The 26,771-nt window shown below is 43.4% G+C and overlaps 1 protein-coding gene and 1 long non-coding RNA gene across 4 annotated transcripts in view; one reads left to right on the top strand and one right to left on the bottom strand.

The window, feature by feature from the left end:
* LOC309362262 (actin-binding protein WASF3-like) overlaps nucleotides 1-23,538 on the bottom strand; it is a 66,608-nt gene extending 43,070 nt beyond the window's left edge. The window contains exon 1 of one of the 3 annotated variants that reach the window (XM_081897878.1): nucleotides 23,340-23,538. The gene's annotated coding sequence lies outside the window, so the exon portion shown is untranslated. The remainder of the gene's footprint in view (nucleotides 1-23,339) is intronic. The other 2 variants (XM_081897876.1, XM_081897875.1) reach the window with 2 other exon arrangements.
* Nucleotides 9,278-13,630, top strand: LOC309362328. The gene is made up of 2 exons (XR_014164915.1): nucleotides 9,278-10,317; nucleotides 10,633-13,630. It is a non-coding gene; the product is annotated as an uncharacterized lncRNA (long non-coding RNA).
* Nucleotides 23,539-26,771: the final 3,233 nt, after the last annotated feature.

The raw sequence follows: 26,771 nt of genomic DNA, 5'->3' as shown, positions 1-26,771 counted from the left end.
CTGTGCAAATGGATTTACTATGGGATCAAAACTGTTTTTCTTATGTATTAAAAATTGTAAACTTGGTGCTCCATATAACTCTTTCAAAAACAATTTGCAGCCATGTTTTATTATTTCTGTCAACACATTATTCCAAAATGTTTTGAATATGAGTAGCATTGTGATATTTTTGTAAATAAAGTAAAGCAACACACACGCACATCCTCTGAGACTGCTGGTAAATCACAGCTAATCATAATCTGGGTCTTTTACCCTGGTGTACAAAGTTTACTATCTTTTGCCATTTTTACAATATCTCAATCGAAATACAAATGGGTATAGTCTGAAACAAAAACAAAAACTTTGGTAGAACCATCATTTTCACCAACAACACTCTTCCCTTCCATGATAATGTCAGCCTGGACCAGTTTTTGAAATCTGTCTTAATATTTCTTATTAATGTCAGAAAATTAGCTTTATAAAGTTTCTTCCAGATTTTTGTTATATTAATTCCAAGATATTTGATTTATTGTGGGCAGATCTTAAAACCTATCTTCTCTCTTAGTTCATCTTGTAAATCAATTGGCACATTCAAACACAACAATTCTGATTTGGTTTTATTAATTGTCAATCCAGTCACTCTACCAAATGCTTTTATTTCCCCAATGGCCTCCGTCAATGACACCTCTGGATCAGAGACAATCAGGCAATATCATCAGCAAATAAATTGAGCGGATAGGATTGACCATTACATCTAATGTCATTGATTTTATTACTATTTTGAAGAGTGTTTGCAAGTGGTTCTATTGCTAACATGACAAGTAGCAGTGATATAGGGCAGCTTTGCTTAGAACCTCTATGTACATCTGAGGTGGAAGAGTCCTGTCCATTAGCCCAAACAACTGCCTTGCTATTAGTATATAAATGTTGAAGTGCGAACATAAAACTATCATCAAAGTTAATTTTAGAGAAGAGTAGATACAAATAACTTCAACATATTTTATCAAAGGTTTTATGAACATCTAATGAAGCAATCACATGTGGATTCCTTGACAGTTTCCAATAATATACTGTGTTTGACATCTTCTGTACAGGATCTGATATATGTCTATGCTTAACAAAACCTGCTTGATTTGTATGGATTATACTAGGTAATATATTTGCCAATCTGTTAGCTAAAATACCAGTAAATATTTTAGTATCCTGCCCAATGTGTGAAATGATTCTGGAGTCTCTGAATCTTTACCTGGTTTCAGTATTACCACTATTCCAGACACTTTCTGGGACCATTTTGGGACCATTGCTCCTGTTACACAATTGTAAGGATAAAATTTGGGAGAGGGAAAACTGCGCATGCCACCTTTAGCTCCTTAGAAGAAAGGTGGAATATAAATGTAATTATTATTATTATTAATAGAGGATGGGATGCCAGTGTGTCATCTAAGACATGCCTATGCATTGTCTAGACCAGCCTTCCCCCATCTTGAGCCCCCAGATGCTTTGTATACTGCTCCTATCTGGTCCAGCAAACACATGGATGGTGACACCTGTGTTTGCTATGAACCCAGCCTCCAGAAATCACAGCCTGAAGAGTTAAAACCATGAAAGTCCAAAACTCTGAAAAGGAAAAATGTGCAGATCCTGAAAGACACACTAAACATGCAGTTTTATTACACAAAATGGTGTTTTAGGGGAATGCAGAACAACTAAACATTCAGCAGGGACTGAACGTTCTCACTGTAAGTTGTATAATTAAGGCAGCCAGGACAATTAAGCATCTCCAGAAGCAATTAAGTAATTCAGTCTCACAATTAATTAAATAAATGCATGAAATCACTGATGGGTTTACTTAATCATGTGTGCAAAGGCATTTTGTTATTAAACGTGGATGGCTTCAGTAGAGGACTGGACAAATTCATGGCCACTAAGACTATCAACGGCTACTAGCCATGCTGGCTATGCTCTAGCTTATGAATACCAGCAGATGGACATAAGACATATGAAGGAACCTTCTAGATCAGATCAAAGGACCATCTAGGTTGTGTCCACACTAGGGCATTCATGCATATGTGGGCCACTGTTTCTGTGTATTTGTAGTGGAGGCTAAATCATTTGGGCAAATGGGGCGCTGTCCCCAACCTAAGTTTGCCTTCAGCCAGCCTCCACCTGCCTGCCTTCTTACTTGCAAACTGTCCAAGGAGTAGCACTGGCTGTCAGTCTCCTACCCCTTTGTCTTGTCCTTGCAGAAATCAGTAGGTAGGAGATTGGGAGACAAAGCTGCAGCTAGTTGGCTCCACCTACTGTTGGGCTCTGTGCCTTTCACCCTGCCAGTCCCAATGTTCACCAGCCACCACTGTGCATTTGTGCACCTCTGTCTACACATAAACACTTTCAGTCATATGCACGAGTGTTTCCTATACACACCTATGGGTAGTGCTTGGTGTTATATATTTGCAATGTGTGGTGTTGGTTAGTACTTCCTCCCCATTACTACCTCCATAAATGCTGAAAACTGGAGATCAGTTGTGGGCATGTGGGATCTTCTGCATGCAATGCACTATAACTGAGCTAGGTTCCCTTCCTCGATAAATCTGACAAACATGACCTAGAGCAGAAGCCCTTCCTTCCAAGTAGTATATGTTGACTTGTTTGGTATCCCTGCATCCAACCACTCCCACGAGCCCTCCATTGTGCCTATGGTTCAGAGTACTGTAGGTGACTATGCATAAGGCATCCAATGGTTCCTTATGCAGGAGAGAAAACAAGTTGGAAAGACAATGAGTAGAGCAGAACATAAAAAATTGTGTCAGGACAAAATGGTATTTTGATGAGCAGTCATCTTGTTCAAGACTTTGGCTACTGCATGAGAGAAAGGGGAGGAAGAGAGAGAGATTCCATTCAGTACATTCCATCATGAGAGTGCAATGAAACAGCTTAGCTAAATTATACTCTCTCGTCTTTTAGCCTAGAGACTAGCAGAGCCTAGGAAAAGCAGCTGAGCAAGGCTATGGAACTACTATGGTTCACACAGAAGCAAAAATGTTTCTGAAAATAGTAAATGTCCTATGGGTGCACTGTTAGAGCTCAGTCATAGAGCACATGATTTGCTTCAACAGCTCCATTTAAAGGGACCTGGGGAACTTAAGAAGTTTCTGCAGAATCAGGAGAATGACCAATGTGGTCTAACGTCACACAGTGGCCATCCAGATGCCTGTAGGAAACCTGTAAACAGGACCCGATCCAGCAACTGGTATTCAGAAGCATTATTGCCTCCAACTGTGGAGGCAGAGCAAAGACATCATCGCTAGTGACCATCAGTAGCCCTCTCCTCAACAAATCTGTTTAACTGTCTTTTAAGGCTATCCAAGCAAGTGGTCATCACTGCCCCCTGTGGGAGCTACTGCCATAGTTTATCTCTGTGCTGTGTGAAGTAGTCCTTTGTTTTACAAATAGTACTAAGCAAGAAAGACCATTGGCCTGACTTGTCATCAGTTAATGTTGGCTGGTCTTTTTAGTATTTGCATTGTAAGCTGAGCCTGAAAGGATACATGCCTCAGATCTGTGCATGCACACACACAAACATTCTTGATGCCTTGGCATGAATTTGCCTCTGATTTACTGAGATGGGGATAGTGCTGTAGTGCAGCACAGGAAGGCAGTAGGAGTGGCCACAGTCCACGACAGAGCCTGCCCTTGTTTGTCCCCTGCTTCTGTCTAGGACAGGAATGACAAGCCAGTGGTCTATCATAGGAACACAGGAAACTGCCTTATACTGCCTTATACTCAGACTATTACATATATTCAAGTTACATATGTTCACCCTGCATATTTCTGCTGTTTCTAATAACCAAACCTACAGCCTGCATAGACCTGCTTCACTTCAATGATGAAACAAAGTTGGGAAATGCATGCATGCGAATAAAAATAAATACATATTTTTTCCGAGGAGAAAGCTGCTGCAGCATTTTACTTTCCACTTGTGTGGCAATAAATTTTAACTGGCTGAAAACTAAAATGGCTATTGGAATGGCTCTAATTTATTGCCGGCTGTCATGGCAGCTGAGAATCTGGGTGGTACAAAAGACTGAGGAATTCCAGTGCCTCTTTCGTCTTGCACAATGAGCCCACTCAAGGAGCACACACTTGCAGATTTTAAGTGACTGGTGCACTTGACTGTGCAACCAGCTTCCAAACACTGGAAGGTTCTTATTAAGCAGAGATTCATTTTTATAGGATTAGACAAATTAATGGTACATCAAGGCTATCAACCACAATGGCTATGCTGTACCTCCACTGTAGCAAGCAGTATGTCTCTGAATACCAGTATCTGTTCTGTTGCCTGTTCACAATCTCCTATCCTTTACTTAGCTGGCCTCTGGATCATCCAAAGGTTCAGGCCATTGAAATGATTGCCCCTGAGCACTCTCTCCCACTTCGTAGAGCCCATTTGGCTCCCTGGTATACTTCAGAGATTAGGGTGAGGAAACAAGCTGGGAACACAATCGAACACTAGTCAAGCCTACCTAGTGGCAATGAAGGCAGCAAAGGAGGCCTACTTTGCTGCCTCCATTGCATCCTTATTGTGCCGTCCACAGAGCTTCTCCAGGTAGTGTTGGGCCTCTTACAGTCTTACAAAACTTCAAGACATGTTTGGGGATGGATTGGTAAAAAGCATACAGAAAACTCAAAGAATAAATGAGGCATTATCCCTATGTTTCAATATATGCAAATGAAACAAATTTATTAATAGAAATTTGGGGACTATTCAAGAGACCACTGATTTTGTGGAACTGATATCAGGTAATAATAGATTGTAAAGAAATTGGAGCCAAATAGATTTCTTATTTGTTTATTTATTTAACAAAATTGTATGCTGCTTGATTGTAGTGAAGCCTCTAAGTGGTTTACAAGAAATATTAAAGGGTGTTACATCATGAGTAGGAATCCATAGCTCACTCTTTCTAAACACTTGGGATGCAGGCCAGGTCAGTCTCTGCAATTCTCCCATAAAGGCAGAGCCTCCCCACTTAGTGCGGAGGGGGAGATGTCTCTTGTCTAGCAGCATATGGTCACTTCCTCCAGTGGCATTTTTCTGTTTCCAAAAATGCATCCGTCAAACCTCTTTGGAATCTCAGCTCTGTCAGATCCACTGACCTCCCCAAGCTGTTTCTGTTCTGGGAGATGAATCTGTTTGCTCAGTCCAACTCAATGCACATGTTAAGTCTGAAGGGTGGGGGAAGAGAGAAAGAGAAAGAGCGAGAGCAAACATGCCTGGCACTGGCATCAGAGCATGCTCCTTTCTGAGATACGCTTTCCCCAACACAATACAATGATTCTGAAGAAGTGTGAATGCACACAAAAGCTTATACCCAGAACAAAATTAGTTGGTCTCTAAGGTGCTACTGGACAATTTTTAATTTTATTTATTTATTTCACAATACAGTGAGCTCCTGCATTTCCATGGGCTGTTAAATGCCTAGAATGACTCCAACAAAGACCTGCATGCTTTTAAAATTGAAGTTGAAATTCTGCAGCATATATACATAACCTCTGGTCCTCTGGGAATTGCTGAACCATAACTCCAGCAAGCATGCCCAATGGCCAGGGATAATGGGAGCAGCATTTGGAGAGCCAAAGGCTCCCCATTCTTTTTTTCCCAGTGATGCCATTTCAACTCACATTCTATTTCTTTATTTTGTAACTCCCCCCCCCCACTTAAATCTTCCCCTACCACATGTTTTGAATTAATCCCTGTTCTTATAATTCTTGACCATTGGCCATGCTGGTTGGGAATGTGTAATCCAAAACACCTAGACACCGGATTGGGGAAGGTTTGTGTAAACTTTAAATGCCAAGCAAGACTTCTTAGGAGAATTTAAAGAAAGAGGAGGACTTGATTCCTTTACAGTTTAATATATTTCCTCATCACCAGATCCCATTTTTTACTGAGCCCCCAACAGATACTCCTGGGCATTGCAAAATAATATGGTGGAGGATACTAGCATAGCTTTTCAGGTTCCAACATAGCTCCATACCCTGGCAGTCTACTGGTTCCTCCGGAGAAGGGATGATTAAATCTGTCAGTTTTAATTTCTCTCTACAGTGGTGCCTCAGGTTAAGAACTTAATTCGTTCCGGAACGCGGGTGGCGCTATGGGTTAAACCACAGAGCCTAGGACTTGCTGATCAGATGGTCGGCGGTTCGAATCCCCACAACAGGGTGAGCTCCTGCCAATCTAGCAGTTCGAAAGCACATCAAAGTGCTAGTAGATAAATAGGTAATGCTCTGGTGGGAAGGTAACGGTGTTTCCGTGTGCTGCTCTGGTTCGCCAGAAGCGGCTTAGTCATGCTGGCCACATGACCCGGAAGCTGTACGCTGGCTCCCTTGGCCAGTAAAGAGAGATGAGTGCCGCAACCCTAGAGTCAGTCACGACTGGACCTAATGGTCAGGGGTCCCTTTACCTTTATGCTAATGTACACATTTTTACAAAATTATTTCACCATGCAGTTTTCTCTAAATGGTTCAAAATTTACCCTAGTACAGTATATGCATTGGTACACATAACTTGGCTGGAGAACTGCATTGCATAAGTCAGAGAAGTGAGAATTTGGTCAAATTTTTATCTGTTTTTTAGTCTATTGTTATTTTGATATTACCAAAGTTTTAAACTATTGTGGTTAATTTTTCTTATTGCTAATATTATTGCTTTATCTTTTCTGTAAAAAAAACTTTGAGGAGGTTGTTTTACAATCAAGCAGTGCGTAATGTTTTATTAAATAAATTAATAAATAGGCCTCAAGGTGATTTGCAAACATACCATAAAAACAACTGAATTTGTTTTAAGAACAATACAAGATGAACACCTAAAAGATATTTCACCCAGCAGGAAAAACTTGTTGAAACAAACATGTTTTCAATTGTTTTGAGAAAGTACAGATTGTGGGTGCCTGTCATATCTTAGAATCATAGCACTGTAGAGTTGGCAGGGACTACATGGGTCATCTAGCGCAACCCCCCGACATGCCCAAGGTGGAGCCCAAATCCATGACTCTGAAATTAAGAATCTAACGTTCTACCAACTGAGCTATCCCAGCTGCTTGAAAGTAACATTGTTCCATCAAAAAGGGGCAGCCACATGGAAAGCCCTGCTCTGAGTGACTGTGGAGTGGGGCTCCTGATATTTTGGGAACATTGAGGAGAAACTCTCCTGCACAGCACAGTGACCTTCTGGGCACAAAAGGATAAGGGTAGTAGTATTTTTCTAGAAAAAGAGATGCCAGAATTAACCATGAACACCTCCCTTGTTCTCTTATAATGGCAATGGTGCCCACCTGAGAGGGGCTGGTACTGAGTTCTGGTGAGTTCCTTCTGAAATAAAGCCCTGCCTGAAACTTTCTGCAGACAAACGCTGGTTCCCTCGGCCTGTAAAATGAGATGACCGCTGCAACCCCAGAGTCGTCTGCAACTGGACCTAACTGTCAGGGGTCCTTTACCTTTTTTAAGGTGACCACATGCATTGAGTTCACCATCTCTCTCCTTCTTTAAGACATATGCAGCCTAGCCCTTGCCTGTCAAGGACCCCCAAGACACCCCTGAATAAAAACACAGTTCACACATCATTTTTGTTTGGGTTTTTGGCATAATTTTGGCCACAACTTTATTGAATTACAGTATGTGAGTGGTTGCTTAGGCATTGGTTAGCGACTATCTGTCCCATGTGGAGGTAGGAACAGAACTGACAACCACACCCATGCAGAAGTCAGTAAGGGCAAACAATTTTGGGGAGAGAATAAAGCTGGGTGCCAGGCTCACACCTCTCCCCAAATGCTCCCCGGGGCTCTTCCGTGGCCTAGTCCTTTGTCAGGGATACGGACAAAAGCATGGCGAGCCCCTGGATTCCTTTAACGGAATACCCTTGCAGCAGCAGCAGCATTGGAGGGGCAGGCACAGCCAATATCATCCTCTCCACCAACCAAAAAATTAACCAATGCCTAACAGCAACCTTACAAGTTGTGACAATTTGCTACGCAGTAGGCAATCCCAAGTGGCCCCAGCCAATCAGCCAAATGGTAAAATTCCTACCAGGCCCTTGCTCCAATGCAGACGACCCCATTACAGGCATAGCAAGGTCAGCGCAAACAAACCCCAATTAAAGGGAGGATGGTCCCATCACCTCCTGGCAAATAGAAGGGGAAGAAATGGAGGCAGTGAGAGATTTTACTTCCTTGGACTCCATGATCACTGCAGATGGTGATAGCAGTCACAAAATTAAAAGACACCTGCTTCCTTGGAGAAGAGCAATGACAAACCTAGACAGCATCCTAAAAAGCAGAGACATCACCTTGCCAACAAAGGTCTATATAGTTAAAGCTATGGTTTTCCCAGTAGTGATGTATGGAAGTGAGAGCTGGACTGTAAAGAAGGCTGATCGCTGAAGAATTGATGCTTTTGAATTATGGTGCTGGAGGAGACTCTTGATAGTCCCATGGACTGCAAGAAGATCAAACCTATCCATTCTTAAGGAAATCAGCCCTGAGTGCTCACTAGAAGGCCAGTGAAGCTGAGGCTCCAATACTTTGGCCACCTCATGAGAAGAGAAGACTCCCTGGAAAAGACCCTGATGTTGGGAAAGATGGAGGGCACAAGGAGAAGGGGATGACAGAGGACTAGATGGATGGACAGTGTTCTCGAAGCTACGAACATGAGTTTGACCAAACTGCGGGAGGCAGTGGAAGACAGAAGTGCCTGGCGTGCTCTGGTCCAGGGGGTCACAAATAGTCGGACACGACTAAACGGCTAAACAACAACAACAAGGGCGGGTAATCCGATGTGCTCAGCGAAAGGAGGAAGCTAAACGCTGTGCACAGGAACCTATATAGCACCCCCATCCATCAAATAAAATTGCAACCATTAATTTTCCCCAGCAACACTGGGGGTGCCCAGTCAAATTCGTGGCCATCCAAACTAACCTGCCCAGCAACAGAGGATGTCATAGTTGCTTCCACCGCAATACGTGCTCTCCATGATGAGAACCCACTTTGTAAGAAACTCCCCCGGGGCCTAATTTGATCAGTAGAACAGGCATGTCCAACCAGTAGATCGTGATCTACCGGTAGATCCCTGGCTGATCCTGGTAGATCACGGGACCCTTATTGATCATGGGATTAAATAAAGTTTACCGAAAATTAACAAATAAAAGCTGAAGAACTCTGGCCAATCCTACCCAAAAAAAGCTCAACAACTCTGGGCTCAACAACTGTGGGCAATCCTCCGCAAAAAAAATTCAATAGCTCTGGGCAATCCACCCACATGCTCCTCCTCCCTCCAATGACAATGGGTAGATCACTGCCAGGTTTTTAAAACCGGGAGTAGATCACAGTCTCTTGGGAGTTGGACATGCCTACAGTAGAGTGTTTGGTATGCAGTGGGCGGGGCTTATGTGTTTTTCTTCAGAATCAGCCCCTCCCTTCAGTCTGTGTTCCGTTAAGAATGTCAGTTAAGAGGGACCAACTGCCTCTTCTTGCCTCAGACTTGCCTCATATTGTATTTAACCTCTCTCATCATGCTGTTTTGTTACAGTTTCCTATAATGTTAAAGCTTAGTTTACATTTACATGAGCCACTTATTTTCCTCAAAGAATAAGAAACTCTGCTGAGGAAAGGCATGGAATATCCTAAACTTGGGTGAGTGAGGGGATATTTCCAGTCTGACAGGAGGATTAATTTTGATAATCATCCCCCACCTCCACAACAATTGGGTTATGGGTCCAGTCTGGCAGAGAGAGAGAGAGTAATAATAATAATATGACCATATATATAAAAGCTACAAAAGCCCTAGAGCCTCCTGTGCCTGTTCTCACTTCAAGTAACTATCTTTTATGGACATAAAATCTGCATCAGCAGAAGAGGCAGAAAAAGTAAAGTGGGAAAAGCAGGACAGAAAGGCAAGGACAGAAATTTCAATTTATGTGAGTGACAGTGACCTACACCACATAAGAAATGTAAAGACTGCCAAAGAGTAGTGGCAAGGTCTGAAAGAGTTGTATGAGAGAAACACTCTGAATGAGAGACTGTATTTTTCAAGAAAGCTGTTTAATTTAAAATAGAAAGCAAATGGAGATTTAGAAAAGCATCTAAGTCAAGTGACAGAGTTGATGGATCATTTAGATATTATAGGCAAGGAATTTGAAGAAGTGATTTTAATTCTGTCAAGTTTGCCTGAAAGTTACAGTTTTTGATACGTGCAGGAGACTAAAGATAAACTTGATATGAAATATGTTGTACCAAGACTTAAAGAGGAGACTGCTAGGAGAGCTGAAAAGGCAGCAGAGTGTGAAGCGTTAAGTATTTACTGATACCTATATATTTAAAAATAAGGCTGCTTTTCAAGCTGCGGCCAAAAGAGACAAATCTATATGCTTTTTGTGTGGGAAATAGAACATTTTGCAAGGAATTTTACAAAACAAAGTGTTACTAATAAAGAAAAGTTCCAGGGTAGTGACAGAAAGCAAACTAAAAATGCTTTTACAGTTCATCAGAACTATCTAGCAATCTCAAGTTATAGGAAAATTGATACTATTAACAATAACTCTTCTGGGTGGTTAATTGATTTGGGAGCTTCATTGCACATAACACGTGATGCTATTTTTTTCAGAGAGTTAAATGAAAACTCATCAGAGACAGTTACAGTTGCAAATGGCCACAAAATTTCTGTGCAAGGAAAAGGAACAGGTTCGCTCAAATGTGTTCAGGCAGAAAAACAGTTTGCAATGAAGTGAGAGGTGTAGTTTACTTGCCAGAATTAACAGTTTGCTGAGTGTGTCAACCCTGACCAAACGTGGTTTTAATGTAAATTTTAATCACAACAGATGTGTAATTACCAAAGATGGACTTTTATACACACAATGTTTTGAAAGTAATGGAGTCTTTGTGCTAGATACAGGTCAAGAAGAATATGGTCAAGAAGAATTCAAGTGCAACCTGTGGCACATAAGGTTTGGGCATAGAGACTTCAGGATTATTGCAGACCTGCCAAAGAAAGGTTTGGTGAGAGAAATGGAAATTAAACCTTGTAAAGTTGACCTGAAGGGTGAAATATGTGAAAGTTGTTTGTTGGGGAACAAGACTTTCTATCCCCAAGCAAAGCCAGAAAAGTTCAACAGAACCTTTGCAACTTATTTATACTGATATAAATTCAACTGATCTCATGGGAAAAGTATGTATGTATTAATGTATATTGTCGATTATTTGCAAAACTGCACAACTTATCTTTTAAAGGAAAAATCAGAAACTGCAGAGAAATTGAAGATGTTTATTGCAAGTGTTGAAAACCAATTTGGGAGAAAGCCATGAGCAATACTTTCAAACAATGGTGGTGAGGGCATGTCACACCACATAAAATCTTATCTAGATGAAAGTGGTATTAAACATTTGCACATTACCCCATTTACTCCAGAACAAAATGCTGCGGAGGAGAGAAAGAATCGCTCTCTGATGGAGCTGGTCAGATATATATTTACGGAGTCTAATTTATCATTGAATATTGGGATGAGGCAGTGATGACAGCAACATATTTGCAGAACAGACTGCCAACAAAAGCTACAAATAAAACAGCATTTGAACTTTGGTTTGGAAGAGTACCGAACATCAGTCAGAGTCTTTGGATCTAAAGTTTTTGCATATGTGACAGCACAAAGACATACCAAACTTATCACCAGGCCTGAGTTAGGAATATTTGTTGGCTTTGAGAAGGGGCACAAAAGTTACAGAATTCTTAATCCAAAGGCAAGAGAAGTGAAAGTGAGAAGCATAGCGTATTTCAGAGAAGGAGAGCAATCTTGTGCACGTGTTCCTAATCTGAACAATTTTAAAGAGAAACAGAGCAGAGAAGATAATAGACGAGCCAGAAGAAATAAGCAAGTGTTTTGTAAGATATTTTAAACAATTATGCAAGGCAGATATAGAAGAAGAACAGGACATAGCACAAGCTTGGAAGACAAAAGAAATACCAACGAAAGAACAATGGCAAGGGAAACTTATGGAATATGCAATACTGGCAAAATTAACAGATAAATTACATGAAAAGGATAATAAAGACTTTAAAAGAGAATGGGAACCATTTACAGCATATATGAAGAAGCAACATAAAGAATTGGACTCACTGGCAGGGTTTGAATAAACAAACACAATTGTATATAACAAAAAGTAAGATTATATGTATGGAGGGAAATTAGGAAACAACATGCAGGGTGAGTAATATGGAAATAAAACAAAATGGGAATATGAGGGAAGTCCAGGGGAGGGAGGAAATGTGGAAAATTGTTAGAGAAATATTGTTAGAAGATGAATACATAGAAAAACCAATAAAAATATTTTTAAAAAACAGAAGAAGAACAAGACATAATAGAATATCTCCAGGGAAAGGAAATCCCAAAGGTGGTAAAAGACAAAATTGGACAATTCAAATCACCTATATCTATGATGGAACTACACCAAGCTATCTCAAAGGCCAATATTGGAAAATCCCCGGGACCAGATGGTCTGCCAGCAATACATTATAAAAGACTAGAAGAGGTGTTAGTCTTACCTCTGAAGATACTTATGAACAAGATCTTGGAAGATGAAAGAATACCAGCGACTTGGCAAGCAGCTAACATAGTGTTGATACCTAAGCAAGGAACAACTCAAGAATCTGTTAATAACTATTGACCAATCTCATTGCTTAATAATGATTATAAACTGTATGCAGGAATTCTGACCAATAGATTAAAAAAAGTACTCAAAGATATTAATAATGAAGATCAGGCCAGATTCTTGCCATATAGACAAATGAAAAATAATATGAGAATGTTGATTAATGTAATTGAATATCTAGACTTAAACCCAGGAAAGAAAGCAGCCTTTATGCTAGTGGATGTAGAGAAGGTGTTCAACAATGCTTCCTGGAAGTTCTTTAATAGCAATGGGAGACCATTTTACTAGAGGAATAAGGGCAATCTATGAAAAACAGAAAGGCAATCTGATAATTAATAGTGGAATGACAGAGTCTATCCAAATAGAAAAAGGGACCAGGCAGAGTTGTCCACTGTCCCCCTTACTGTTTATTATAGTCCTAAAAATACTTACACTGGATATAAGAAAAGATCAAGGAATTCAAGGAATAACATGGGGGGGGGAGGAATCCTTTAAACTGAAAGCTTTTGCGGACGATTTAATATTAATGGTGGAATAGCCAGAAGAAAGTATTCCAAAAATCTTAGAAAAAATGACAGAATTTGGTAAAGTCTCAGGGTTCAAACAACCTGCTGCCAGGTTGATGATAGCAAAAAATTGGAAAGGGGGCAATGTCCCCTCAGTAGAGGATTGGTTTAACAAATTATGTGAATTCATAGAGTTGGCTAAAATGACAGCAGCCATTAGACTTCAGTCGAATCAAAAACTTAAGAAGGAATGGAACTGTTTAGAAGAATATATGACAAGACATCGTTCCAAAACAAATTTATTGATTTGCATGGACTAAGTTCATAAAGGAGTGGAAAAATTATTGTAAGATTGTTCTGAGGCCAAAGTAACTAATATATATAACACAATGACAAGTTCAAGATATATCAACGGATGTCGTGCTGTGGTGGAGGGAAGTCACAATAATAGAATGAGATAGATACAGAATGGAAAACGGGAGTTTTATTAATGTAACAATTTACACTGTATATTATGTATACAGTGGTACCTCGGGTTACATACGCTTCAGGTTACAGATTCCACTAACCCAGAAATAGTACCTGGGGCCTAATTTGATCAGTAGAATGTTTGGTACGTAGCTTGTGTGTTTTGCTCTGGAATCAGCCCCTCCCTTCAGTCTGTACTGTGGTACCTCAGATTAAGTAGTTAATTCGTTCTGGAGGTCCGTACTTAACCTGAAACTGTTCTTAACCTGAAGCACCACTTTAGCTAATGGGGCCTCCTGCTGCTGCCGCGCCGCCGGAGCCTGATTTCTGTTCTCATCCTGAAGCAAAGATCTTAGCCTGAAGCACTATTTCTGGTTAGCAGAGTCTGTAACCTGACGTGTATATAACCTGAAGCGTATGTAACCTGAGGTACCACTGTATTCCATTAAGAATGTCAGTTAAGAGCAGGGGTAGGCAATGTGCAGTCCATGGGCCGGATCCAGCTCACAAAGACCGTTTTACTGGCCCAGAAGCCGCCCCCGAACCAAGCCGCCTGCTTGGCGAGTCCCCCACGTGCTGCACTAAACCAGCGTGGCACGGGGACTCACCGAGCAGCGCCAGAAATTGCATCTGCACACACACAGATACCAGAAATCACTTCTGCACATGCCCAGATGCCAAAAATTGCTTCTGTGCAGGCACGATTTTCGGTGTCTGGGCATGCACAGAAGCGATTTCCGGTGCCACGGACATGCACAGATGCGATTTCCAGTGTCATGCTGCGCTGGTCTGGCCCATGGACAATCTCCACAGGAGTGATCCGGCCCATGGCCGGTAAGCCTTGCCAACCCCTGGTTAAGAGGGAGCAACTGCCTCTTCTTGCTTCTTGTCTCAGACTTGCCTCAAGTGGTTGTACTGTATTTAGTTTCTCTCATTATGCTACAGTGGTACCTCAGGTTACAGACACTTCAGGTTACAGATGCTTCAGGTTACAGACTCCGCTAACCCAGAAATAGTACCTCGTGTTAAGAACTTTACCTCAGGATAAAAACTGAAATTGCGTGGTGGCGGCGCAGCAGCAGCGGGAAGCCCCATTAGTTAAAGTGGTACCTCAGGTTAAGAACGGACCTCCGGAACGAATTAAGTTCTTAACCCAAGGTACCACTGTATTTTGTTAGTTTCCTTTACAGTATTATTAAAGCTTAGTTTAGATTTACATGAACCACTTATTTTTCTCAATGAAAGAGAAACTCTGCTGAAGAATGGTAGAATATCCTAAACTTGGGTGAGTGAGGGGATATTCCCAGTTAGCCAGAAGGAATGATTTTGTTCATCATCCCCACCTCCACAACAGGACCAGCATCACCACAAACACATTTTAAGTCTGCTTCTTTTCAAGGGGAGTGCCAAGCACACAAACTGAGGCCTTTCCTGCTCCTCTTTCACCAAAATCAACAGAATACATTGTTTTGGATGAGCCACCAGGGATGTCAGAAACCTCCTCAAACCTCCCCAAAGGCAAGCTGAAGGGGTTATTTAAGATCAGATTTCTACTTGCATTTGGGGTGCTGCGAAGCCATAGCAATGGGAAAACGCACTGAGATGGCAAAGGGATTACATTATTCCTGCATGAGTGCAGTGATGAGCTAATGGAAGCAGCACATTCACAATGATTACATCTGGCTGAGCGCCAAGGGGCAGAGGCAGGCAGGGAAAGTCCCTTGCATGAGTAAATGGCTAGTAATTTAAGGCTGGCTCTGTATTGTTGCACCTCTTTGGGAGGGGCAGCTTATCAGGCAAGATCTACAATAAATAATGCAATCACAACAATATAAAAGAGGCAAGGAGAAGAGTGCAAAATGATAGAATCTCCTAAAATTATGAATTGTTTAGAGCAGCCTTCACCAACCTGATGGCCCCTGGTTATCTAGACTGCCACTCCCACCAGTTCTAGCCAGCACTGTCATGGTAGCCAAGACTCATGGGAGTTGTAGTCCAAAACAGCTGGAAGGCACCAGTTTGGTGAGGCCTACTTTAGAGCACAGGTAGGCCACCTGCAGCGCTTCTCTTCATTTTGTGCAACTCCTGAAGCTGCCTCATTTCTCCATCCTTCTTATTTCTTATGTAAACTTCTTATGTAAAAGTGCATAGATTCTTTATACAGCATACTGTACATCATTTCATCTCACTAGATGAAGGCATAGGTGGCAAATACCCAACGCTTACAGATAGCTCCCCTTTCTGGGCTCACAGACCAGCACCCCAATTCTGCAGATAAGGATAACATCAAAGCAAACCAATTAACGTATATCAAAACAAATGAGCTCATTGCTGCAACCGATACCAATTAATTGTTGGGTTATCTTGAATATTTATTTATTTATTTATTTATACCCCACCCATCTGACTATGTTTCCCCAGCCACTCTGGACAGCTCCCAACAGAATATTAAAAACATGATAAAGCATCAAACATTAAAAACTTCCCTAAACAGGGCTGCCTTCAGATGTCTTCCAGAAGTCAGATAATTGTTTATTTCCTTGACATCTGATGGGAGGGCATTCCATAGGGTGGGTGCCACTACCATGAAGGCCCTCTGTCTGGTTCGCTGTAACCTCACTTTTCGCAGTGAGGGAACTGCCAGAAGGCTCTCGAACCTGGACCTCAGTGTCTGGGCTGAACGATGGGGGTAGAGACGCCCCTTCAGGTATACTGGGCCAAGGTCATTTAGGGCTTTAAAGGTCAGCACCAACACTTTGAATTGTGATGTTAGCAAAGCTTCTGGAACAGCTCACCTTTGGTTCAACACTTTGGTTCAACACTGAAGCAATTCTCCCCACTTGTGATTCCCAGCAACTGGCATATTATCTCCAACATTGGAAGGAGAACATAGCCATCATGGCTGGTAGCCATTGAGAGCCTTGTCCTCATGCATTTGTCTAATCCTCTTTTAAAGCCACCCAAGTTGGTGGCCTTCACTACCACCTTGTTCCATAGTTTAACAAGATTTAAGGCATTCAGTGTCACAAGGTATTATGGCCACCAGCTTAAGTTCGTATGACATCCAGGTTCTGAGGCAGCATATAGGGATGGGCTATTATTGTGTGGCATCTGGCTGACCACAGCTGGAAATGGGATGCTGGACTTGATGGACTCTGTATGCACCCAGCAAAGCAATACTCCATCTTCTGGTATTTATAAATGTAGAGGGCTGTCCGGACCAGTAGGTTTGATTAAGATAGCTCCTTCCGATCATAAATTTGGGGCAGCAAGTCTTAAACCCACCTGTGAGCCCAACCAGGAGCACAAAGTGTGGTTCTGGGGACACACTTGTACACCATCAACTAAAATACTGTAATGTAAAATTAGCAATGATTGCCTACTTGGGGTCTTAGTAAAGACAGCAGACCAGAAAGGGAAACAGTCTGCAGCCTGATGGTAGAAAGATGCATCAAGGCCTTTACTATCAAAGACTGGCCACAAACTTATTTTTGTGCCTTAGCTGCAGAGCAGGATTAGACCAGCTGAGCAGCAGGGACTTGAACAAATTCAGCAGCAGGACCCACAATTATCCTTAACCCGGCTTGGTGCTGCTTCCCAGGGGATGAAAGAGGCCAGAAAATTGGCTGCCAGCCCCAGGGCCTAGAAATCACTACTTGTGGCATTGGCTCCATCCCCATAATCTCATGAAACAACTATGCTATTATGCACAGTATGTTCGCTGTAGCCCTGCTCAGCAGAAGCTCAGCCCAACAGGCAGGATGGGAGGGGCTGCCTTTGGTTGAATTCCTGCAGGGGGATCACAGAGTCCTCAACCCCTCTCCCCAACACACAGGGTCAAACCAAATCATCCAACCAGTGATCTGCACCCTGCAGCCTTTCTGAGTGCCCAGGTTTCCTGACAGCCCTGTGACATCCTCAAAAAGGCTTTTCTTTAAGTGCAGTCATTAGGGATGCTGCCTACCCTGCTCCTGACAACAATTCATTGGGGGTTTTTTGTTTAAAAGAGAAAAAGGACAAACTAAGCATCCCACTCCTCTTCCTCATTACAAACCTGAAGCTCTAAAGAATAGTAGTAAAGTTATTGTAAGCATTGAAGTGGAGAGTCCAAAAGTTGCTGGTGTCAAGACCATCTATTACAGAATGCAACAGGTACAGTCTGTCCTGTAGGGACTTTGTTCATGTGCTCTATGAATGGCTACCAGCCCACCACAAAAGTCTTTATCTCTTTTTGCCCGCTAGGCTGGGAAAAATTTGTGTCAGATTTGTGTCAAATCACGTTATACCATGTTTGTACGATTAAAAATATTTGCTTCTTTCTAGTTTCTGGCCATCATTGTTCTTGCTGTCCTTAATAAGTGACCAATTACATGTTTATTCAACAATCCTCGGTTGTCTCCGTTGAGTACACCTAACAATGCTACATACATTTTTCAAAAAGTGGAATTGTTACAGGAATCAGTGCAACGAGATCTTTTCTAAAAGATAAAAGGAAGAATGAGTGCACTGAATTCAGGTGCTCAGTAATCACACATAAAAAACACAGTCTTCCTACACTTCCATTAAAATAAGGGAAGACACAGATTCACAGAATTGTAGACTTGGAAGGGTCCCCAAGGTGAATTTAGTCCAATCCCTGCTAAATAATCCCTGACAGATGGCCATCCAACTTTTGTTTAAAAACATCCAATGAAGAATGTCCACCACATTCTGAGGCAGCCCATTCTACTGTTGACCATTGGAAAGTTCTTCCTAGTGTTTACAGTGGTACCTTGGTTTAAGAACAGCTTAGTTTATGAACAACTAGGATTAAGAAGGCTGCAAAACCGGAAGTAGGTGTTTTGGTTTGTGAACTTTGCCTTGGAAGCAGAACACATTCCACTTCCTGTTGAGTGTAAATTGAGTCCCCTGCTGCTATGGGAAAGCACACCTTGGTTTAAGAACGCTTTGGTTTAAGAATGGACTTCTGGGAAGGATTAAGTTTGTAAACCAAGGTACTACTGTATTTGGAATCTCCTTTCTTGTCATTTGAATCCATTGGTTTTGGGTCCACCCCTCTGGACCAGCAGAGAACAAGTTTATTCCATCTTCTATATGACAGCCCTTCAGATATGTGAAGATGGCTATCATATCTCCTCTCAGTCTTTTCTTTTCCAGGATAAATATGCCCAGCTCCAACTCGTGAGCTAATTTATCCTATGGGGTTTTTGGAGATTAGGAAGCACAGCAGCTAGAGAGGCTGCAAAGAGCTAGAGAAATGTGTGACAGGAAGACCTACACACTGCCCACCCGCCATAGCTACCTCACAGTGATAAACTCCATCTTGCACCCTTTGAAAGCATAAAGAAACTATAAAGCACCTTGAAAAAGAGGCAGAGAAATTGAATCCCCTTTCACAGATGAAGAAAACTTTTTTAAAATCTGGGTTTCTCAAAATTTTGGCACAGTAAGAGTTGATACACTGCTTTACCTTTCCATCAGTTGTGTGGTTTACCTGAAAATAGTCTCTTCGTCTCTTTCCATACAGGTGAATAGAGAAGGAGTAACCATTCATTTGTATTGATTAGGGAGAATGATCTTCAATGGGAGAAAACTGAAGCAGGGAGGAGGGCACTGTTCCTGTCCTGCCCCAGACCCTTTGTGAGGACAAAACCACAGTTTCGCAAACTACATGTGACAGTCACATGGAAGATCCTTGCCTGGTGCTTACTGCATCTTTGCTTATACTTTGAGGTTGCAATCCTATATACCTGGGAGTAAGTTCTGTTGGACTTAACTGGGGCTCACTTCTGTATAGCTATGTATGGGAGTTACACTGCAAACAGGAGGTTAGGGTCTCTGAATTAGAGCACGAGGTGGTGGAAAGAGGTACTCACCAATTTCTACAAGCCCATATTCAGGGTCTAAGTACCCACCCTTCAGCTTCCACCACCATCCCACCCTGCAATTTAATAAAAAATAAAAACCCCAGCCTTTTAAAAAAAACAACCTATTTTGTGGCTTTTCAAAATGCAGTTAGACCCTCAAAGGGAAAAAATACAGGGGCATTTCCCCCTATAGGATTAACTGCTATACATTTAAAGCTCTCTTACACCAAAGAATCTGAGAACTGTATTTTGTTAAAGGGAACTGTGAGAAGGTCTCTATTACCCTCACTGAGGTATGATTCCCAAAGTAGTTTAACAGTCAGTCCTGTTTCCCATGGACAAGGGTGCAGGCTCCTAGGGGCCATGGCACTTTGGAAACCCACCCCCACCTTTTTTTTTTTTTTGAGGAGGCTAGGCCCCCTCAATGTTCAGAGTGCTCCACGTGCAATGTCTTGACATCATGCAATGTCATCGTGTGACATTCTAATGTCAGAACGTCACAGTGTGCCCTCTCAGTTATCTGGAGAAGGTGGCACCTCTGCCTATGAAAACTTGGAATCATAGCTCTGTGTGGGGAATAGGGATCTCCTAACAACTCCCAGTAGTGATGTATGGAAGTGAGAGCTGGACCATAAAGAAGGCTGATCGCCGAAGAATTGATGCTTTTGAATTATTGTGCTGGAGGAGACTCTTGAGAGTCCCATGGACTGCAAGAAGATCAAACCTCTCCATTCTGAAGGAAATCAGCCCTGAGTGCTCACTGGAAGGACAGATCGTGAAGCTGAGGCTCCAATACTTTGGCCACCTCATGAGAAGAGAAGACTCCCTGGAAAAGACCCTGATGTTGGGAAAGATGGAGGGCACAAGGAGAAGGGGATGACAGAGGACGAGATGGTTGGATGGCGTTCTGGAAACTACCAGCATGAGTTTGACCAAACTGCAGGAGGCAGTGGAAGACAGAAGTGCCTGGCGTGCTCTAGTCCATGAGGTCACAAAGAGTCGGGCACGACTAAACGACTAAACAACAACAGCAACAAACAACAACTCACAGTACCATAAACAAACTACACTTCCCATGCTTCTTTGGGGAAAGGAATAATTATTTAAAGTGGTACAGTACTGCTTTAAATATATAGCACAGATTAGGGCTTAAATTGAAAAAAAGAAGAAAAAGGCGGGAGAAACAGTATCCTGTTTTCCACAGGAGGCAGTGATGACCACTAACCCCAATGGCTTTAAAAGAGGATTAGAAAAATTCATGAAGGATAAGGCTATTAGTGGCTATTAGACTTGATGACTATGCTCTGTCTCCACAGTTGGAGGCAATAATGCTTCTGAATACCAGTTGCTACAAACCACAGGAGAAGAGGGCTCTTGTACCCAAATCCTGCTTGTGGGTTTCCCACAGGCATCTGGTTGGCCGCCATGAGAACAGGATGCTGGAATAGATGGGCCATTGGTCTGATCCAGCAAGCTCTTCTTACGCTTTTCCCAGCTGCACCACCTCAGTCAAATCTAGAGCTCCCTGTGACAGCCTTAAAATACAGACAAAAATATTGTGATATCTGGTCATGGATCCTGCATGTCAAGTTTAAGTCAGGTGCAAGGGGGGGGGAATTGCTTTCTCCCAAAGCCAACAAAAGAAGGGAGAACTTGTGTCTTCCATTAAAAGTTTTTATCATATCACTTTTGCTCACTGTATGTTAATGCATACTATCACAACTACTGTACAAGTACAAAAAATTCAAGAAAATGTAAAAGACTGGGGAAGGGGAAGCAAAACTAATTTTCACCTGGAGCAGCAAACTAGCCCATGATGGCCTGCAGTGGTGTAGCATAGGGGGATCCAGCGGGGGCATGGCCCTGGGTGCACAATTCTGAGGGGACACAACCAAGTGCTCCCACACAGGTGCCAGCTTCCACACGGATCCCCATCCTGCCTTGGTGAAGGTGGAAGAGCAGCTCAGGCCCACGGTGAGTGGGTGTGAATAGAGGGATGTAGACAAGGGGCCACCCCAGCCCAGCAGTCTTCTCCACGAGCGTCAGAGGGAGGATTCACCTGCCAAGGGCTGTATTGGCTAGCCGGGCTCCCCTCTGCATGGGCAGGCTATGCAATGCGGCCCCACTCTGTTGGGGGGGAACTGCGTCATTGTCAGCGGCTTGCCCACCCCTGGTGCTAGCAACCCATGTTACTCCACTGCTGGCTTGCAGGTGCAGAGATGGGCAACAGCCTCAGTATACATTGACACCTGAGACAGGCCTCAAGCTGACTAGGAGACTGTGTTCATGTGCTAACCTCTCCAATGGGCTGCCCAAGCTAAGTCTTCCCAGCTTCTCAAGATACAGTATACAATATATTTAAATCACCAAGGAACAGAGGATGCCAGGGTAGGAAGGAGCAATAATTTATAGGAGTGAAGACATCCAGTCCAGGTACTGGAATTTGAAGTCAGTTGCTTTCAAATTGCTAAATCAGTTGGAGAATTCCCAGGCAACTCATCCACAGAATTATGTGTCTAATACTGTATTCTCATTCCTTCTTATTATGAACCTTAATGTTATCAGCCATTATTATTATTATTATTATTATTATTATTATTATTATTATTATTATTATTATACTTTCTCACCCAATGGCATACCCACGCAAACCACAGCATCTGACAGCCAGCAAGAAGCAAATCCAAGTCACAGAACTGCAGTCACAAGAATGCCCCCGAGTGCTCAAGCCCAGCTGTATGGCAAGCTCACAGCCACTGGCTAATCGGCTTCTAAAACCTGAGATGCCAGGACTCAAGGCGGTCAAGAAGCCGTAATCTCTGACCTGGAAATTCCATTTGCTCATCCAAGAGATGCATGGAATGCTGACCTTGGTTACGCAGCTGCAGTGAGGCAAAGCACTCTGCACATGCTTCAAGGTACTTTCTCATGACCTGCAAGCGGGGCCCTCTTGGGCTCCCATACAAACCAGTTTCTAGTCTTCGAGGCCTCCCTCCCAACACCCTCACGTGCCCTTCTGTTGTGGAAATTGCCCGGAAGGGAATGCAGTAAGCCAACATCGGTGGTTTTCCAAAGTACCCACCCAATATATGCTGAAGCAGGTGCCATAGAATGATGTGCAAAAAACGATGTCCTTCTCCAGAGAGCTCCCTGAGCTACCCTGTCTTTATGGATCCCTAGATGTAAGGGTCCCGCCCCGCCCCCATATCCTTCGCTCTCCACTTTGGAACACCTACCCCCACCCCACCTCTCTCTAGTTAAGGCTGACAGCGGAATCTGTCCCTCTCTCCCCCACGCCCCGCTCTCTCGCGCTCTCCCTGCCCGCCCCCCTTCTCTGCTAATAATGGCACGCATGCCCTCCTGCCCACATTCTAGCAACCGGGAATGTGCCAAGCGCCGCAGCAGGCAGCAGCCAGCCAGCCACCCACTCGCCTTGCCCTGCCACTTCCCTCGCGCAATGCAATGGAGCCCCCTCCAGCCTCCCCACCACCATGCGCCCCCTCCCCTCCTCTTTCCCGGAAAAAAAGAGTGAGCGGGGGGGGGGGGAGAGTACTTGCTGCTAGCCCACAAATCCAGGGTGCCCAAAGGCGCTCTCACTCTCGCTGTCTCCCTCCTCGCCTGCCAAGCCCTAGATCCGGGGGTGGGGAGGGAGCCAAAAAGGATAGCATCAGCCGGCCAACCCGCCCTTCCAGCGCATCGCCATGCAAAGTCAGAGCCCTTCACATTTTGCATCACCCTGCAGCGAAACGGAGGGAGGAGGGAGAAAAAGGGGGGGGAGAATTCTTTTCAAAAATGCAAAGCAAGAAATCGCATTTCCACATTGTCACCTGCTGGGATGCTGGAAGCGACGGTGATGGGCTCAGCGCCTGCAGCTGCCGCAGAAGCTCCTGTCTCCGCCTGCCATGCTACTTGAGGAGGCTGCAGAACCGAGGATGCACCCGCAGCTTCTGCTCTGACTATAGCAGCAGCTCCTACTGCCTCTCTCGGTGCGTGCAGGAGAGCGCACGCGCGGCGGAGGCTCGGTGCGCGAGCGCTTCCCTGCGAGCTTTGGGCTCCGCAGTACGAGCACAGCGCATGCGCCTCCATCACCACCACCACAACCAGCGGTAGCTTCTCTAGCTTTGGGGAGAAGACAACCCCTCCCCCCAATACCCATCGCATCCATCCGTGGGGAGGCTGTCATCAATGCTGGATTTGGCAAAGCATTTGCTCTGCACGCAGAAAGCGCCAGGCTCAGTCCCCACCTGCCCAGATATGGCGGGGAATGAAATCCTGGAAAGAAGCTGCCAATCGGTGCTGGCAATACTAGCTAGATCAGTTACTGTATTCCCAAAGTGGGTGGTACTGCCCTTTGGGATGGAATTACCTAGGTGTAGCACTGAAAGGCAAGGGGTGTGTAATCAGCCACATGATGAGACACACACACAGCATTTGAATGGCAATGCTCACTCCCTAGGAGTTGGCTTCTATGGCTCCTGCTGTGACTAGAGGCTGGTGCAGAAGAGACATGTTTTGTTGCTGGGGTAGATGAAGGCAGTTGTGCTGCTGCAGATGCACCATGGTATTTATTCTCTCAGCACTCCTCCCATCAGTCATTCCCCCTCTGATCACTGCTGTAGATGCATGACCTGTCTGTCTCCAGGCACTGCGGTCGTCTGCAAGGGATTCCCACACAGTAGGGTTGATGTTGCCAACCTTCATGCCACATTTGCAGACATCTTTGTAATGTAGAGTTGGTCTGCCAATGGGCCTTGGGTCTGAAGCCAGTTCCCCATAGAGCATTTCCTTGGGGATCCTGCCATCTTCCATTCTGTGGACATGATCAAGCCAGTGTAGACGTTGCTGTGCGAACATGCTGGGAATGTGGGCTTGGGAGAGCACATCTTTGTTTGAGACTCTGTCTTGAGATGTGATGCCCAAAATCTTCATAACACAGTGCATGTGGAAGATGCTGAGGCATTGCTCCTGGCAGGTGTAAGTTGCCCATGACTCACTTCCATAAAGCAGTGTGCTCAACATGCAAGACTTCATCTTGGTTTTGATCGTTAGCATCACATTCTCCCATACCCTTTTGGAAAGGCAAGCCATTGCTGGAATTGCCTTGCCAATACGCTTGTCCGGCTCAGAATCAACTGGATCAAGTTAATCATAAATAGTTTTAATTGGACTTTGAACAGATGTGCAATTAATTGTTACTGTTTTGAATTTTATTGTGTTGTTATTTTCCTTTGCAGATTGTCCAAACCACTATTGCTAAAAGGCAAGGGAGTGGCAGGACGTGCAAATAACTATCAGACTTCAAAAAGCTGCTATCACTGGATCAGGTTCATCAATCTTGTTGAATTAAATTAAACAGTTTAAATTGGATATTTAATAAATGTGCAACTTGACTGTAACTGCTTTGAATGTTATTGTATTATTATCTTCCTTAGTGGATGGTCCAAACTGCTCTTCTGAATAATGCTTTTTATAGGGTAGGGTAGGGGGCATTGGGGATGAGTTTATGGAACCAAGGGGGTGATGGCCCGAAAACGTTGAGGTACCAATGGGTTAAAGAGGCCCTCTTGCAGAGATGTCATCTTAATAGGAGGTCCTTTCTGCATAACATAAACCAGGCGTTTCCATGTGGTGGCATATACTCTTTGGAATCTCTACCCTTAGACAAATGCCATCTCCACTGTCTTTTCAGCACCAGCTGAAGAGCTTCCTCTTTTAACAAGGCTTTTAAAGCAGAGATCTTTCCCAGTTTGCATCTGCATTGGAATTGTTTCTAAGAAGGGCAGGGTGTAAATTTAATGAATAAACAATAACGTAGCCTTATGCCAGACGTCTTAGACTACAACTCCCATCCACCCCAGCCTGCTCGACTGATGGGAGTCATAATCCAAAATATATGGGGAGGCACCAGGTTGGAAAAAGCTGTTCTGGTGTTATGGGTGAGATGGGGGCTTTCTGTCTATCCACTTTCTCCACAATGCACATAAATTTTACAAACCTCATAGGAAGCTGCCTTGCACCAAGTCAGATGTTTGGTCCCTCTAGGCCAGGAGTAGGCAACCTAAGGCCCAATCGCCTTCTCAATCCGGCCCACAGACAGTCTGGGAATCAGCGTGTTTTTACATGAGTAGAATGTGTGCTTTTATTTAAAATGCATCTCTGGGTTATTTCTGGGGCATAGGAATTTGTTCATCCCCCCCCCCCAAAAAAAATATAGTCCGGCTCAACACATGGTCTGAGGGACGGTGGACCGGCCCATGGCTGAAAAAGGTTGCTGACCCCTGCTATTAGCAACTATTTGTAAACAATCAATCTTCTAGCATGGTAGCTCCCACACTTTGGAACTCCCCGCCTATTTATATCAGGCGGGCACCTTCACTGTACTCTTTTTGGCACATACAGTGGTACCTCGGGTTAAGAACTTAATTCGTTCTGGAGGTCCGTTCTTAACCTGAAACCGTTCTTAACCTGAAGCACCACCTTAGCTAATGGGGCCTCCTGCTGCTGCCACGCCACCGCCACACGATTTCTGTTCTCATCCTGAAGCAAAGTTCTTAAGCCGAGGTACTATTTCTGGGTTAGTGGCGTCTGTAACCTGAAACGTCTGTAACCCAAGGTACCACTGTACTAAAGCATTTTTGTTTAGGCAAGCCTACCCAGATATGTAGAATGTTGTAATGTGTTTTAACGTGTGCTTTTAGTTTGTTAGTTTAATTACTTTTGGAATGTTTCAAATAGCTGCTTTTTTAAAAGCTGTTTAAGGGTTAATTTTATTTCTTTGTTCTTTTTTGCAAACTGCTTTGAGGTGGTTTTTTCTTCTTCTTACAATCAAGTGGTATATAAAATTTTGCAGAGAAGAAATAATAAAAATATTTGCAATGTCTCTTTCACTCCTGACTGGCAGCTCAGTGCGAAGTTTATCTATTATTTATTTGCTTTTTTATTTAAAGGAGGGGTGACAAAACCTCTGTGCATTTTTTAAAAAAAAATCTACAGAGATTTGCATCCATTGCTGTCTGAGTGGACTTTGGCTGCATGCATATCTCAAAGAATCCTGCAAACTGTTGCTTACACCCCAAACAGCTACAATTCCCAGCACCCTCCAGGTCCCAAGACTTTTCTTTTGCAGGGGGGAATAATGTGCTTTAAATGTGTTTTTAATGTAACCTTCCATTTATTCCTCTCCATCCCCCTGCAGTTCCCATGTGCCCCTAAACTCTGTTCTGAAGGGTCCCACAACCCTTTGGAGCAGATTTTGAGGG

This window comes from Podarcis melisellensis (genome assembly GCF_964234715.1).
Source record: "Podarcis melisellensis genome assembly, chromosome: Z".
Lineage (NCBI taxonomy): Eukaryota > Metazoa > Chordata > Lepidosauria > Squamata > Lacertidae > Podarcis > Podarcis melisellensis.
The sequence above is the reverse complement of the archived record's forward strand: the minus strand, read 5'-3'. Positions and strand labels throughout refer to the sequence as shown.